Below are 8,843 nucleotides of genomic sequence, written 5' to 3'. Positions count from 1 at the left end.
TTTTTAGTGGCATTGTGAGTAGATTAGGCCCAAGCAGATAATCCAAGATAATATCCCATTTTTAAGTTTATTTGGTTAATAACCTTAATTGTATTACTTTTATGTAGCCTAACAAATCCACAGGAGTGAGAGCTGGGGTGAAGGTCATGGAGATGGAATTCTGTCCACCACACCTGGTCTAATTGGTACTCTGGCGCTGGTTTTCACTGACCACTTTGCAGCACTTGACACTGAATTACTCACTCACTGAAGCTCTGCTTCCTTGAATTAAAAACTAATTTTATGTTCTTTTCCTCTACAGGAGCCAGCTTTACTTATTTTTACTCTCCTTTACACTATCGCCTTCCTGAATTAATTCATCATTCCCATATTGGGGTTTCCCCATTCTCACTCAGTATGAGTCTCTTTTTACCGTTCATTTTCTAAAAAAAATATTTTATGGATGTTCAGATGAATACTACTTATACTTATTATCCCCAAATCTATTTCATGCAACTTAATAAGCATTGACTGAGGATCTGCTTTTCTTGTTAGGCTGAATGTACTAGGGGGGCAAAGATCACGTGGTGCTGTTCACTGGGAATCCTCAGCATCTCGCCTGCATGTAGCATGGGATATATTTTTTAAAATAAATAAATGATGGGATGGATAAATGAAGGGATATAGATCTAAACATAAAATTGCAGTATAATGTGATAAATGGTACAATTATGTGTGTTATAGAATAAATTTATAAACCGTAGAAGAACCCTGGAGGTGATGATGCCTGGGCTGGGATCTTGAACACAAATCCAAAACTAGAATTCTTTTCAAAGTCCAAACATGTATTCTAGACATCAACCTTAGATAAGTGTCAAACTCATTATAGTTCTATAGAGCTGTTGCTTTCTCTTCTATTCTGTTTCTTAGGGAAAGATATCTCATCAGTCCAGTCTTTCAAGCCAGACTTGGCTAGTCAACCTTGACTCTTCCCCTCCCTTAGTTCCACCTCCAATCTGACCATAGAATTGGCTCTGTAGGTTCTTTTCAATCTCTTTGGAATCCTTTCCTTGATTTCATCCCTGATTATGTATTACCCTTAGTAATTATGACAACCAACTGATCTCTAAATCACTATTGTCACCCCCCCTTCATCCATTCTCAACCCTGCTGCTCATATAATATTTCTAAAATGTAAATATTACTGTAACACTCCTGCCTGTAACCCTTTGAGTCCACTCTCATTCAGTCCACTCTCATCTCATCCCCTCCCTTCCCACTACTTAGTATTTAATTTCGTTTAGAATCCAGACTTCTTACAAGGCCCTTCATGACCTTTCCATCTTGCCCCTGTCCAGTGTACTCTATAATCCACACGTACCAAAATACCTGCTAAGACACAAATATGCCAAGTATTTCACCCTTAGCTGTGGCACATTCTGCTCTCTCTGCTCAAAATGCTCAAACCGGTCCCCTGGAACTCTCAGCATCTGGAACTCATATTCATCCTTCAGGTGTCCTACTAAGCGTTACTTCTCTGCGAACCCTTCAGGGACATTTCCCAATTCCCTCAGCTTATTCTAGTTGGGTAGATCTCTCCTTTGTATTCCCAGAGTACCTTATGCATATCTTGGACTTTGCAATTACCCACTTTCTTGAGATTTTTAAATTACTTACTGTCTCTTCCTGAGTAGGCAATGAGCTCCATGAAGGGCAAGAGCTACCTTTGATTTATCATGATTGTCTCGTATGGGTCACTAATAACCTTATTAAATATACTAGGATTTCACTATCCTCACTGCTCTAATCATTTTTCAAATGTTAGCTGATTTAATTCTCAAACTCAACTGGGTACTATTAGTATCTCCATTTTGCAGAGGAGGGAACTCCAGCACAGAGAAGCTGAATAACTTACTCAGGGTTGGCCACTTGGTAAGTGGCAGTGCTGACACTGGCCCTAGGCAGTGTTGCTCTCATGTCTCTGTGCTCACTCCCTGCGCTCTGTGACCTCTTCTGGAAAACTTGATTTGCAAGTTTCTAAAACTGTAATGTCAGCACTTTGTAAACAGTGACAGGTTCTTTGTATTATCTGCCTCCCCTCCCTACCCACTGCCTACACGTACACACTCACAGTGCCTATGGCCAACAACTCATACTCAAAAAACTTGTTACATGAATGTAAATATATGAAAAAATGGACTTATTTTTAAATAGTCTCCTGCACTTAAATGTTTAAGTCTATTTAGTATTTAATTTCTTTTTGAAGTCTCATTCAAACTATTTATCATGCCATATCCAATTTGTAACATTTGTTTTTCATATTTTAGCTGCTTTTTTTTATAGTTCCCACCAATTCATTACAAAACACGCACACCTAAAAAAAAAGTTTTCTCCCCCTTTATCTACTGTTTACCAGTGTTTCAAAAACTGAACCTTAAACCCAGCACATGCTGTTCTTTACTGTGAAGGGAAGGAGGGCAGTTTGGCTCACCTTGCCAGACAAATACAGTGTGTCTGTGGAGGTATTTTTCCAAGAAGATTTAGGGTAGGAAAAGGGTCCCAATGTGTAAATATTCATTGTACCACTCTGAGGAGGAAACCAGTGGAAATACTTATTGCTTTTGTTTCCCATGGGGTGAGGGAGTGGGGGAGAATCCTAGTATGAAGGGGACCTTCCTGTAGCCAGAGGCCGTGACTCCGTGTTTGGACTGACTCTGCAACATTAGCTTCTAGTTAATGGGAACTGTCAGCTACAGTGCACCAAGCTGTCACTTTTATAGTGTACGTGTTAAAGCCAAAATGATGAAATTTAATTTCTCCTTGATATGCCACCGTTCCCATCTGTAAAACTATCAGAAATTATGGCGGGATTCAATGTTCAAGGTAACCGTTTCAGAGATAAAATGACCAGAGTCTTGTTATTGTTGCTGGTGATTCTATTATCATACTGCTGTATTCTCTTCAGAGGTATCATGTGGAAACTCCAAATACTTAAATCTTTGGTTGCACAACAAAGGTACATTTCTTATTTAGATAAAGAAGGAAAGAAGAAAGGGGACAAGGCAATGTAATCAAATGTAACATTGTTCGGTTTTTAAGAATACATCTTGGCATTTGTCTGGAAACTAGGGAACATTTCAGTGGCCATTCCAAAAAGTTTTTCTCATAAATGTATTTTGAACAGATACAGTATATGCTTCTGGCAGTGTTAACCTTGTGTCATATTGGAACATATGCAGTGATGGTGTGCACATTTTTTAAAAATTGTGCTTCAGGTTGGAAATGAATTTCATTTATTATTTCGCTTGTTTTTTTATATGTTTAGCTAGAGCAGTGGTTCTCAACCTTCTGGCCCTTTAAATACAGTTCCTCATGTTGTGACCCAACCATAAAATTATTTTCGTTGCTACTGCATAACTGTAATGTTGCTACTGTTATGAATCGTAATGTAAATATCTGATATGCAGGATGGTCTTAGGCGACCCCTGTGAAAGGGTCGTTCGACCGTCAAAGGGGTCGCGACTCACAGGTTGAGAACCGCTGAGCTAGAGTAACCACTAATAATTTACCCACTAAGAATGAGTAAGTGTGGCTTGTGCTTTGAATTGCAAATTTGCTTGATTTTTAGATTGCTGCAAGGTGATTTACTCCACTGATTCAGGTGAGGAGCCATCAGATTTTGATATGGTAGTTAAATGGAAAAGAATGTCCATTCATGTCGTCTCTATGTTTGTCATTTTCTTTTTTGAGACTTTCAGTCATTTGTTGGGAATAATATTGGGGGTACTTTAGAAATTAAGCTTGTTAAATAATGCATGCAAACGGTTCTTGTGCAGGCACATCTTGTTTTATTGTGCTTTGTAGATAGCGTGTGTTTTACAAATTGAAGGTTTGTGACAACCCTGTGTTGAGTAAATCCATAGGCACCATTTTTTCAACAGGGTCAGATGATAGCATTTTTTAGCAATAAGGTATTTTTAAATTCAGGTATACACAGTTTTTAGACATAATGCTAATGCACACTTAATAGACAGCAACTATAGTGTAAACATAACTTTTATATGCACTGGGAAGCAAAAAATTTGTGTGACTTGCTTCATTGTGATATTCACTTTATTGTGGTGTTCTGGAAGTGAACCCTTGATATATCCAAGCTATGTTTTTCCTTTATAATCTCCACATTATATATTATATCTTATTTGCTGAAGCAGGAAGCAAAAAATTACAAATATTAATTTATTCATTCTGAGCCTTTCTGTATCCTACAGATTGTCAAAGCTGATGTACAGGAGATCTTAAAGCTTCACAGCCTTGTTAGGATCAATAAGGAATCAGACATAGTAAAGATTTCAGATTTCTTCCCAGCCAGCTGATATGGCACATTTCATATTATTTATTTGATGATAGAATCAAAGTAAATCCAGAAAATCACAGGTCCTACAAGCACATACTGTGATTTATATTACGTTTTGTTGTTGATTTTCTAACGTTAAATTTTATGTAGGTTAATTTACTGGTAATTTGTTCTCTCTTGACTCTGTTATTCTTGGGAAGTCATCTAGTTTTTTGTTTGGTTCATTCCAGATAGTATTTTAGTTGCCTTCTGGGCTGGGCAGGGTGGTGGGGGGAGGGCAATGTGTTGGGTTAGTTGGTTGGTTGGTTGGCTGGTTTGGGGACTTTTTTGTGTGTGGTGTGGTGGCTTTGTTTTGTTGATGCTGATATTGGGTGGATTGGTTGGTTAGTTTGAATGAAGTTTAGGAGAGCTTTGTCTGTGTATAGGATATTGGGTGAGTTGTTTTGTTGTTTGGTTGATTGGAGGGCATTTACTGTGGGTATGGGTTGCTTTGGAGCTGAGGTGTAAGGAGCAGTTTGGCAAGATCACTTTTAGTGGAATAAGAAAAACCTTTATTTCAGCTTGGTATAACTTCAGGCAAGACATGAACTCTTCTCTATTCTGACTTGGTTATCCACCAGGGCAAAACATGCTGTGGTATTTTTCCACCAACACACACACTTGTGAGTCAAAGTACCACCATACTGGCTATAGATGAAGTATATTATCTCTATATCTGAGCACCTAATTTTCTTTTCTTAAGGAATGTATTCAGGATTTCCCAAAACATCCCAGCTCTGTCTCTTGAAGATTGTGTCCTGTGTCTGTACAAGAGTCCCTAAAGCTTTTGTAGTTGAATTTGGCAAGAAAAAAAAAATCAGCTCTTCCCTCACCCATATTTTAGGATTTTTTTTCTGATTTTCTTACTTAAGGCCTCCTTTGAAGGTATGAGGCTCAAAAATGGCTGTAAATTGCCTGGCCAGTGTGGCTCAGTGGTAGAGCATGAACCCATAAACCAGGAGGTCATGGTTTGATTCCTGGTTAGGGCACATGCTCAGGTTTCAGGCTTGATCCTCAGTAGGGGGCATGCAGGAGGCAGCAAATCCATGATACTCATTGCTCTCCCTCTTTCTTCCTCTTTCTGAAATAAAAAATTAATTAATTAATTAATTAAAAGTGGCTGTAAAGAGCCACACCATTTAACTATTAGAGAACAGAAGAGCACAGATTCCTGTGACATAGTAGAAAGAGCACTGGTCTTATTATTTAAAGAGTTGGGTTCAAGGCAACTCTTACTAGCTCTGCCCTCTCTGACTAGTTACTGAAGCACACCTAATTTTGGTTTCTTCATTTTTTTAAATATATTTTATTGATTTTTTATAGAGAGGAAAGGAGAGGGATAGAGAGTTAGAAACGTCAATGAGAGAGAAACATAGATCAGCTGCCTCCTGCACACCCCCCACTGGGGATATGCCTGCAACCAAGGTACATGCACTTAACTGGAATGGAACCAGGGACCCTTCGGTCCACAGGCTGACGCTCTATCCACTGAGCCAAACCGGTCAGGGCGGTTTCTTCATTTTTTAAAGGGATTTTGATAAAGTGATTATGAAATGTCCAATATATGTTCCAGATGAGATGTTTCCTAGACTTATAATTCCTAGTGTCAACTGTTGCCCACATAGCCCAAGTCCTTCCTCCTTTCCTCCCTCCTTCCCTCCCTCCTTCCCTCCCTCTCTCCCTCCCTTCCTTCCTTCCTTCCTTTTCCTTCCTTCCTTGCCATTTATCTATCAGAAACACACACACACACACACACACAAAAAACACCACAAATACACTTGCTTAATATCTAATATAGACAGTCAAGTTCAATAACAGGCATATTTCTAGAGTGTGTTCTCCAGTTGCATCAGGAAACTGCCTTATATCTCAGACCCCTTTGATTAGGATGTACCACCTCTGGATTAGAATTCACTATCCTTTGGCTTAAGACAACTTCCTCAGTGGCAAATACCACACCACTCACATCCAATCAGCATCCCCCTTACTTCTTCTCTATGATCATTAGCTTTTACACCTGTCCTCAGAAATAGCCTCCCAAAGAGATACTGTCAAAGACTATCAGTTTATGACACTCATCTTTCACTGGATCTACCTTAACATAAGGGTACGCTCCCCTGTTATTTATCAGTGACTTTTTTCAGTGATTGATAATTTGGCAGTATGAGTCCTACATAATACTGTTTCAGCCACACATAATACACACACTCATATATTTATATATGACATATTAATTTATGATAAGCTAAGAAGCTCACTATTTTGGAAATCTTTCCTACACTCATAAAACAACAAGCACACAAGTACATAAACACACAAACACACACTCTTGTTCCTGAAATAGGCAATCCATTGTTCTGTAAACCCAGTGACAGTAGGTGCTGTGAGGACAAGCTGACTTCACAATCCACTTGTTGCTTCGTGCGGCCCTGCCACTTGTTCTGACATCATCTCTTAAACCCTGAAAATAAATCGATATCAACACTGTATCTATTGTAGATCCTCTCTAGTAACCAGAGAATGCAGGGAAACAAATTATACATCAAGGCCTTTCTCTGTGCTGTTTGGAAGAGAACAGAAAAGGAACATCCAGACTCATAATTTTAAGCATAGCCTTTCTCCCCCAGCTCTTTCACAAAACGACAGCAGAATCTGTTCCTGTATTTCTCATGTTTTGAAAATATTTATGGAGGATTTTTACATCCCAGTTTTTCTTCCAAGACTGCTGAATCATGCTTGTTTTAATCAGCCAGAGCCAGCTGACAGCCCCCACACAACCTGTTATCAAGATGCTCTGGGAAATATGTTCTATTTCTAAATAGTGAAGAAACTTGTGTTATTTTATTAAAAAAAAACCCAATACAATTTCTTTACCATAAAGCTCTCTTCAATTGAACTGCGCTATTCAGTATAGTGCATACTTAATATCAACCACTTCCCCTTCAAGAGCGACTACAAGGCAAGTGTCTGTTTATTTAGCCAATCACTCACTTCTTTGTTGCCGGGCATAGGGTTGCATTGTCCGTGGAAGGCACAGAAGCAGCACCCCCATCCTGAATGATTTGTGCAGTGTTTTTAAAAATCTCGTGGCCCTGGAGTGGATTTCTACTTTGAGTTTCTTTTGTTTTTAGCCTGTTATAAAATGCCTCAAGCTCATATTACTTTCTGAAACTGAAGTTTAAAAGAAATACAGAGAAGATAGCATACATTTTTGAAGGTTTACTTCCATTTTAGGTGAAAAGTAGTCGCTGTTGGTAGCTCTTTACCCTACAGGTGACATGAAGAAATTAGAGTTTCTTCAATTGTAACCAAAGGCCATTTTCTCATTGTATTCTCACGCTGCTCTTTAATGACGGCATTAGCAATGCAGAGTCAGCACTTAATACATGTTTGCATATGTCTGTGCTTATAAGAGAGCTTCTATAAATAAAACTGGAAAAAAAATGTTGGCCAGGAGTTTAACTTGTTCTCAGCCAGTGGCCTGGTGACATGCTTGGTTTGATAGCTGTGGAGACTTCTTTTGAATAAGAAAATTGTATTTGCCTGAAGTGGTTACTAATTCCCTTGTTTCCTGTTTTCTTCAACTCCCACCTATTTATTTTATGTCACTAGTTCCTCCTCTTTATTGATATATTGAAAGGCTTGAGATGAATTAAATTTATACCAAAGGATTAGTGACTTAATGTTTTCATTTCTATAGGGTATTTACATTTGAATAGATAAGGAATATAGAAATGAGTAACACAAAGACTGTCTTAATAATAGGGGTATTCTTTGAGATTTAAAAATGGGCTTCTTGGTCCTGGTGGCAAGTCCTTTTTTGGTCTAGTTTCTACTAAATCAGAACATCTGTTTCTATGAAACATGACCAAGGTTGTCCCCTTGCTTGATTTCTGAATGGAACGTCTTAGGCGATTGCTACTCTGCTTTCTGTACTGGGTCCCATGGTTGCAATCATTCTGATCAGAATTGGCTTAGCATTTTGGACCCTGTGCCTTGGTTCACCCAGCTATGGCTAACTGTTCCTGGACCATTCCCTACTTGGTCATTCTTACACTTTGTTCTAGGAATGAGTGCTCTCCCAGCTTCACTGGTCTCCCCCTTAGCATCTTTTATTGTAGCCAAACATGCCTCTTGTTCAAACTTTTTTGGATTTTGATACTCTCAGTTTTTTTTTTAAATCAATTATTTTTATTGAAATATAATTACCCAAGGTAGAATCAAATAATAAGCTTGACTATATGACAACCTGGTATGCTGTGGGAACACATTCATAATTATTCAAACAGTTATTTTTTTAATGTTTGTTCCATTTCTAATGTTTGTTTCATTAGTATCCTGGAGGGAAGCAGAGATTAATCTGTCCTGAAGATAGAAGAGGAGGAAGGAGGAGGAAGAGGAGAAGAGTGAAAAAGACCAGAGGAGAAATAAAGGCTCATCCAGGTAGAGAAAGCAGCTAAAGCTCCGAAGA

Source organism: Myotis brandtii, unplaced genomic scaffold, assembly GCF_000412655.1.
Source record: "Myotis brandtii unplaced genomic scaffold, ASM41265v1 scaffold702, whole genome shotgun sequence".
NCBI lineage: Eukaryota > Metazoa > Chordata > Mammalia > Chiroptera > Vespertilionidae > Myotis > Myotis brandtii.
This window is presented reverse-complemented; position numbering follows the sequence as displayed.